The following is an 8,324-nucleotide window of genomic DNA, read 5'->3' on the forward strand; positions in this document are numbered from 1 at the left end:
AATAAAGGAAACAAACAAAGACGTTAGCACATTAATAAATGTGCCGAAACTAAACACTCGCGTCCTAATGCATTGGACAAAAATAATTCATTCCACGTAAGCACATAATCACATAAGCACCTACGAATTTCATTCCTGGATAATAATAGTCCCGAAGCGTTACTATAGTTCCGGTTGGAAACAGCATTGATCAAGTGCCTTTCCAACAAGACTACTAGAAACTCAAGGGTCCAATTAACATCCTAGAAACTACGTTCCATACCCACATAATCACATAAACATGCTATCATATAAGCACATAACAGTACATCTAAGTCTCTATCAAGCGAGACGAACCCATTGTGATACTAATCACTTCCCACGTACCCAAAGTATTCGAACCCGGTACGCTCTGATACCAAGTTGTCACGCCCTCAAAATAAACCCATAATAACCATAACATTAACATGCATTTATAAAAGAAACTGAATCATTTGAGTTATTCATCAGAGTATTCTTATTGAAAGACATCACATGTAACATCCTGCAACATCAAAATAAATGCCCTAAGGGCTTACATCTTTCCAAGCTAACACTTGGACACAAAAAGGATGAGTACTAACTCATTTACAAGTTAAGCCCTAGGCTTGAATGTTTACATGAAATCTCAAAAATAACAAAATAAAACATATAACTAAAGACAAGTCTTCAAAATCCCAAACATCAAATCCTTCCAGGCTAAGTCCGTGGAGGTAGCTTATCACCTGAACCTGAAAATGATGTTCCCATAAAGGGTGAGCCACAGCCCAGTAGAAAAATACTAAACCAAATATAAGCATTGAATAAAGCTATAGCATTCAATAGATGGTTAACTAAGATAACCAATTTTATCATTAAACAGTCTCATGACACTAATGTCTAAGACACATTTCACTTTCCATTATTATCAACATGGCTCAGAACCTGGCCAACTTACAACAGTGAATTGTATATCATATTCACATTACTTCCAATATCAACAAAACAAACGAGACCCATGCTCATATCAAAACACTTCATACTTCCCATTTGATACACATTTTAGTGCTGTATCAATAATCATGTAAAAACACTTCAATATAATAAGCACACATAAAAATGGTGCTAATGGAGTCCATCCCCTATCTCCTCCCAAACAAAAATCCGGTTTAGAGGTCCATCCCCTATCTTCCCCTAAACCGTGGAGTACATCCCCTATCTCCTCCCACACAAAACAATGTATGCAAATGCAATGCTCAAACAATACACGTATTTTCTGTATTAATGCAATAGTCAAAATTAATGACTTAACCAATGTGATTAGTTTCAGTTATTCCTAATCCACATGCAATGTCTACAACAATCACGACTATCCTCCACCGATAGCCCAAAACAGTTATTTCTAAACTGGAAATAAATATAACAACAATTCACTAGGCGAGTGGTTTAAATTATCCCACCACACCATTTAATCAATGAATTCCTCAATTTCATGAATTTAACCAAATTCCCTTAAACTAATTATACAAATTAATTTATTAATACAACTCGGGTTTTTCCCAAAATTACCAAAGTATCCCCAACATATCAAATACCAAAACTTAGAACAAAACTTATAGAATGGAGTAGGAAATCCCTACCTCGAAGAAAATAATCTGTATAGAGAAGATGGATGTCACGACCCCAAACCGCCCCTAGTAGTTTGGTGCCGTGATGGCCAGTAATCCGTAATTACCGAAGGCCAACTTACAAAATTCACACACAATCAGAGTATTTATATAGGGGGCTCACAAATGCGGAAGCAATAATTCAAGATACAAGTGGTCCATAAGAGCAGTGCATAAGTCAAATGAAATGGCATACATCTTTACATAGCTTTACAACTTGAATACATGAAGAAATGAAGTACAAAATACATATCACATCTTAACGAAAGGGCTTCTCAGCCGACATGTTCAAATACAAAAGCTTCAAGATTGCCGACGTCCTCACTGCCGACATAACATGCATACAAAACACACATCTCGGCGTAGCCGACTTCTAACTTGTTACCTACATATATACATAGGGAGGGTGAGCTTGGATACTCAGTGAATGATATAAGTAATAAAGGGGTAAATGAATGATTTCCAAGGTCCTTGTCAAAACAATACATATATCATAGCTTGTTCAAAACATGGGATGAATCAAGTTCATCAATCAAATCTTGGTCTTTCAAATCTTGCTTGGGATGTTAATAACATCTACATAATACATGGGGTGATGACATTTCGGACAAGACAAGGGAATAATCGACCCGGAATCGATTAGACAAATCCACCCGTTCATAGACCGTCGGTGGGGCCATCCGTTCATAGACCGTCGATGACAGAGATCTCTCAAACATGGTGCTACATGGGCTTAGAGTCCCCTAGCATGGGAGGACTTTCCAAGAATGTCATCAAAACAAAGCTTATACTTGATACACAAAATAGAGATAATCATTCATGCTTGATCAAATACTTTTCTAAAACGAAGCAAGGCTTTGTCAAAACTTTATAACATAACTTTATTAAAAATACCACTCACCTAGTTCTTGGGACGTCGGGATCAAGGCAAAGGTCCAAGTCCTACAAACACATGGCAAAGTCTATTGAACGCACTCTTAAAAACAAGCTTCACATGAATGCAAATGATCTAGGGGAAACATGCTGGAATCATCTAGGGAAAACATGCTGGAAACATCTAGGGAAAACATGCTGAAAACACCTAGGGAAAACATGCTGAAAACACCTAGGGAAAACATGCTGAAAACACCTAGGGAAAACATGCTGAAAACACCTAGGGAAAACATGCTGGGTACCAACCAGGTCCTGGAATGGATGCACAGAGATGATCTAGGCTAAAACGACCTAGCTGGGTGAACTCAGGAGGTCTTGGCCGAGGTCCCACACCTCTTGGCCGAGGTGTGGTTACCTAGGCTTCAGTATGCAGCTGTCTGCCGAGGTGTTACAAGGTGCCGGCATGGGTGTACCATGGTCGGCCTAGGTGTGCAGTGGTTAGCCTAGGTGTGCATGCAAGATAAACTAACGTGCAAGTGATCATGCAAGGTAGGCCAAGGTGAGATACGATGCTTGGCCTAGGTGTGTGATCTAGGCAAGAGTGGTGTCGGTGATCATACCTAGGGAAATGAAGCCTGGAAATCTGGGTTTCCTCCTTGAAGAACATGAAGAACATGAGCATGAAGAACATGAATGCTAAAATCATAACTTGTTATTACAAGATCTGAGATTTCATGACATGAGTTCGAAAACATGGACCTGGGTACCCATACTTTGAAAATCATGCAAGAACAAACACAAAAACATGGATCTAGGCATGAGCTTTCGGATCAAAACATGACTTTTCTTGAAGAACACATGAAAACCATTTTCTCTTTCTAAAACCAAACTTCAAAGCAATGCATGGCTTACAAATCATATTCAATCATGCAATGCAATATCATAAACATATAGAACAACAAGAGCGGATCAAGAATCTAACCTTAGAACACGGATCTAACGGTTCGATCTCAAAGAATCAAGCTTGGAAATCCACTCTCTCTCAAGAACTCTTCTCCCTCTTCTAGAGCTTCTCTCTCTACTCTTCAAAACAAGATACAACAAATGAGGGGTTTCTCTCTCTGCCGGCTAACTTAACTCTCAGCTCGGACACGTGGCAATGGTTGGTTGGTTCTCTTCAAAAAGGTGATAGATTGACAAGACAAGGCCCTGACAAGGCGTATCTAGCAAGCTACTCGGAATGGCACTCCGGCATGTATTGACATCGGCTAACCACAAGACTTCGGCAACTAGGGTGACAATGACCTCGGCTAGGAAGGACAACACTTGACTAAGCTGTGCCACACCTCGGCCTAGATGTGCCACACCTCGGTCTAGGTCATTCTAGTCCCAGAACAAGGTCACTAGGTGCAAGGATTAAGGATCTCGGACGCCTAGGTGATAACATCTCGGCCAATATGCCTAGGTGACGGTGGAGGTCAACCAAAGGGGTTCCAAGATGGTCCAAGGTGTAAGAGGTTCAAAGGTGTGACCTAGGCTTAACATGACCTCGGCTTGGCATGACCTAGGCTTGACATGACCTAGGCTTAACATGACCTAGGCTTAACATAGCAAGGAAGGAACAAAGCATGCATACAACACTTAGGGAAAACATGATAGCATCAAGACAAGACAAGAACCTTTACCTAGGCAAAACAAGTCCAAGTCTACAAATGCAAGCTTAACAAGACAAAATCATGCAAATGTACATGGACATGACTAAGACATGAATGTGGGTTATTACAGTCTACCCTCCTTAAAGAAGTTTGGTCCCCAAACTTAACTTACCTTGTCCCCAAAATAATTCCGAAAGTCGGATTCTCATCTCTTCTTATCATCTCTAGCCTTTACCTTGGGACAATCCTTGATATGATGACCCATCTCACCGCATTCAAAACATGCTCCAGATGTCCGATGACAAACTCCAAAATGTCGCCTCCCGCAACTTGTACATGTCGGCCTGGTGCCACCTTCCTGGTTCGTATTGTTGGAACTGTCCACATTTGTCTTCTTCTTGACATCATGCTGGTCTTGGCGATAGTCATAGGTCTGCCTCTTTTTCTGATTCTCCCCTAAACTCTGACTTCTGTTCAAGTTGGCTTCTGCAAGGATGGCTTTATCTAACACTCCAGCATACGTCGGCATGTTAAGCAAATTAACCCGGTCTTGAATTGGCCCTCGAAGTCCACTCTCAAACTTGCGAGCTTTCCTGTATTCGTTGTCGACCATATGAGGTGCATACCTTGCCAACTCGGTGAAAGCACGATCATACTCCGCCACTGTTTTGCTACCCTGGGTCAACATCTGAAATTCTGTGGTTTTGCGATCTCGGACACTGAGCGGGAAATGCTTGTCATAGAACAGCTCCAAAAATCTGGCCCAAGTCAAGTCTGGGTTACCTTCTCGGATCATCATCCACCATCTTCGAGCGTCGTCTTCCAAAGTGAATGCTGCTAATGACACTTTCTGAGTGTCGGTGCTAGGAAAAACCTCGAACAACTTCTCCATCTCAAGAATCCATGCTTCTGCCTTCATCGGCTCTATACCTCCATGGAACTTTGGCGGTTTCATCTTCTTAAATTCTCTGATCAGGGTCAATGTGTCATCTCCATACAAAGCTGGCTGCGGAGGCACTTGTGGTACTGGCGGTGGTGGAACTACATGTCGGCCATCTGTCTGCTCGGCCTGGGTGGAGGTAGTACCGGTGTTCTGCTGCCTTGCCTGCCTTAATTCATCGGCCAAACTTTCAACCAATCTTTCCAATCTGTTTATTCTGTCCTCGGATTGATCTCGGCTAACTGGGGGTCTACCTCTTCTCATGATGCTGGGGGTATGCAGGATGTGACTCTTAGAATAAAATGAACAGATGAACGTGTGTGCAAGTGAACATGATCATGCCGATGTAACAAAATGCTCATGCCGAGATAATGCACACCTTGTCAAGTAGCAAGCAACATGATGCAATCTTAACATTCTTCTAAGGGACATCCTATGCTCTTTAGGACTCAAAGTGTGTGAATAACGTACTATAAGGAACGCGTGCTCTGATACCATTCTGTCACGACCCCAAACCGCCCCTAGTAGTTTGGTGCCGTGATGGCCAGTAATCCGTAATTACCGAAGGCCAACTTACAAAATTCACACACAATCAGAGTATTTATATAGGGGGCTCACAAATGCGGAAGCAATAATTCAAGATACAAGTGGTCCATAAGAGCAGTGCATAAGTCAAATGAAATGGCATACATCTTTACATAGCTTTACAACTTGAATACATGAAGAAATGAAGTACAAAATACATATCACATCTTAACGAAAGGGCTTCTCAGCCGACATGTTCAAATACAAAAGCTTCAAGATTGTCGACGTCCTCACTGCCGACATAACATGCATACAAAACACACATCTCGGCGTAGCCGACTTCTAACTTGTTACCTACATATATACATAGGGAGGGTGAGCTTGGATACTCAGTGAATGATATAAGTAATAAAGGGGTAAATGAATGATTTCCAAGGTCCTTGTCAAAACAATACATATATCATAGCTTGTTCAAAACATGGGATGAATCAAGTTCATCAATCAAATCTTGGTCTTTCAAATCTTGCTTGGGATGTTAATAACATCTACATAATACATGGGGTGATGACATTTCGGACAAGACAAGGGAATAATCGACCCGGAATCGATTAGACAAATCCACCCGTTCATAGACCGTCGGTGGGGCCATCCGTTCATAGACCGTCGATGACAGAGATCTCTCAAACATGGTGCTACATGGGCTTAGAGTCCCCTAGCATGGGAGGACTTTCCAAGAATGTCATCAAAACAAAGCTTATACTTGATACACAAAATAGAGATAATCATTCATGCTTGATCAAATACTTTTCTAAAACGAAGCAAGGCTTTGTCAAAACTTTATAACATAACTTTATTAAAAATACCACTCACCTAGTTCTTGGGACGTCGGGATCAAGGCAAAGGTCCAAGTCCTACAAACACATGGCAAAGTCTATTGAACGCACTCTTAAAAACAAGCTTCACATGAATGCAAATGATCTAGGGGAAACATGCTGGAATCATCTAGGGAAAACATGCTGGAAACATCTAGGGAAAACATGCTGAAAACACCTAGGGAAAACATGCTGAAAACACCTAGGGAAAACATGCTGAAAACACCTAGGGAAAACATGCTGAAAACACCTAGGGAAAACATGCTGGGTACCAACCAGGTCCTGGAATGGATGCACAGAGATGATCTAGGCTAAAACGACCTAGCTGGGTGAACTCAGGAGGTCTTGGCCGAGGTCCCACACCTCTTGGCCGAGGTGTGGTTACCTAGGCTTCAGTATGCAGCTGTCTGCCGAGGTGTTACAAGGTGCCGGCATGGGTGTACCATGGTCGGCCTAGGTGTGCAGTGGTTAGCCTAGGTGTGCATGCAAGATAAACTAACGTGCAAGTGATCATGCAAGGTAGGCCAAGGTGAGATACGATGCTTGGCCTAGGTGTGTGATCTAGGCAAGAGTGGTGTCGGTGATCACACCTAGGGAAATGAAGCCTGGAAATCTGGGTTTCCTCCTTGAAGAACATGAAGAACATGAGCATGAAGAACATGAATGCTAAAATCATAACTTGTTATTACAAGATCTGAGATTTCATGACATGAGTTCGAAAACATGGACCTGGGTACCCATACTTTGAAAATCATGCAAGAACAAACACAAAAACATGGATCTAGGCATGAGCTTTCGGATCAAAACATGACTTTTCTTGAAGAACACATGAAAACCATTTTCTCTTTCTAAAACCAAACTTCAAAGCAATGCATGGCTTACAAATCATATTCAATCATGCAATGCAATATCATAAACATATAGAACAACAAGAGCGGATCAAGAATCTAACCTTAGAACACGGATCTAACGGTTCGATCTCAAAGAATCAAGCTTGGAAATCCACTCTCTCTCAAGAACTCTTCTCCCTCTTCTAGAGCTTCTCTCTCTACTCTTCAAAACAAGATACAACAAATGAGGGGTTTCTCTCTCTGCCGGCTAACTTAACTCTCAGCTCGGACACGTGGCAATGGTTGGTTGGTTCTCTTCAAAAAGGTGATAGATTGACAAGACAAGGCCCTGACAAGGCGTATCTAGCAAGCTACTCGGAATGGCACTCCGGCATGTATTGACATCGGCTAACCACAAGACTTCGGCAACTAGGGTGACAATGACCTCGGCTAGGAAGGACAACACTTGACTAAGCTGTGCCACACCTCGGCCTAGATGTGCCACACCTCGGTCTAGGTCATTCTAGTCCCAGAACAAGGTCACTAGGTGCAAGGATTAAGGATCTCGGACGCCTAGGTGATAACATCTCGGCCAATATGCCTAGGTGACGGTGGAGGTCAACCAAAGGGGTTCCAAGATGGTCCAAGGTGTAAGAGGTTCAAAGGTGTGACCTAGGCTTAACATGACCTCGGCTTGGCATGACCTAGGCTTGACATGACCTAGGCTTAACATGACCTAGGCTTAACATAGCAAGGAAGGAACAAAGCATGCATACAACACTTAGGGAAAACATGATAGCATCAAGACAAGACAAGAACCTTTACCTAGGCAAAACAAGTCCAAGTCTACAAATGCAAGCTTAACAAGACAAAATCATGCAAATGTACATGGACATGACTAAGACATGAATGTGGGTTATTACAATGGAGATGAAGACCAAAGACCAACGTGCTCCAAATCCCAA

The sequence above is a fragment of the Camellia sinensis genome, chromosome 5, assembly GCF_055761805.1.
Source record: "Camellia sinensis isolate YWXY chromosome 5, ASM5576180v1, whole genome shotgun sequence".
NCBI lineage: Eukaryota > Viridiplantae > Streptophyta > Magnoliopsida > Ericales > Theaceae > Camellia > Camellia sinensis.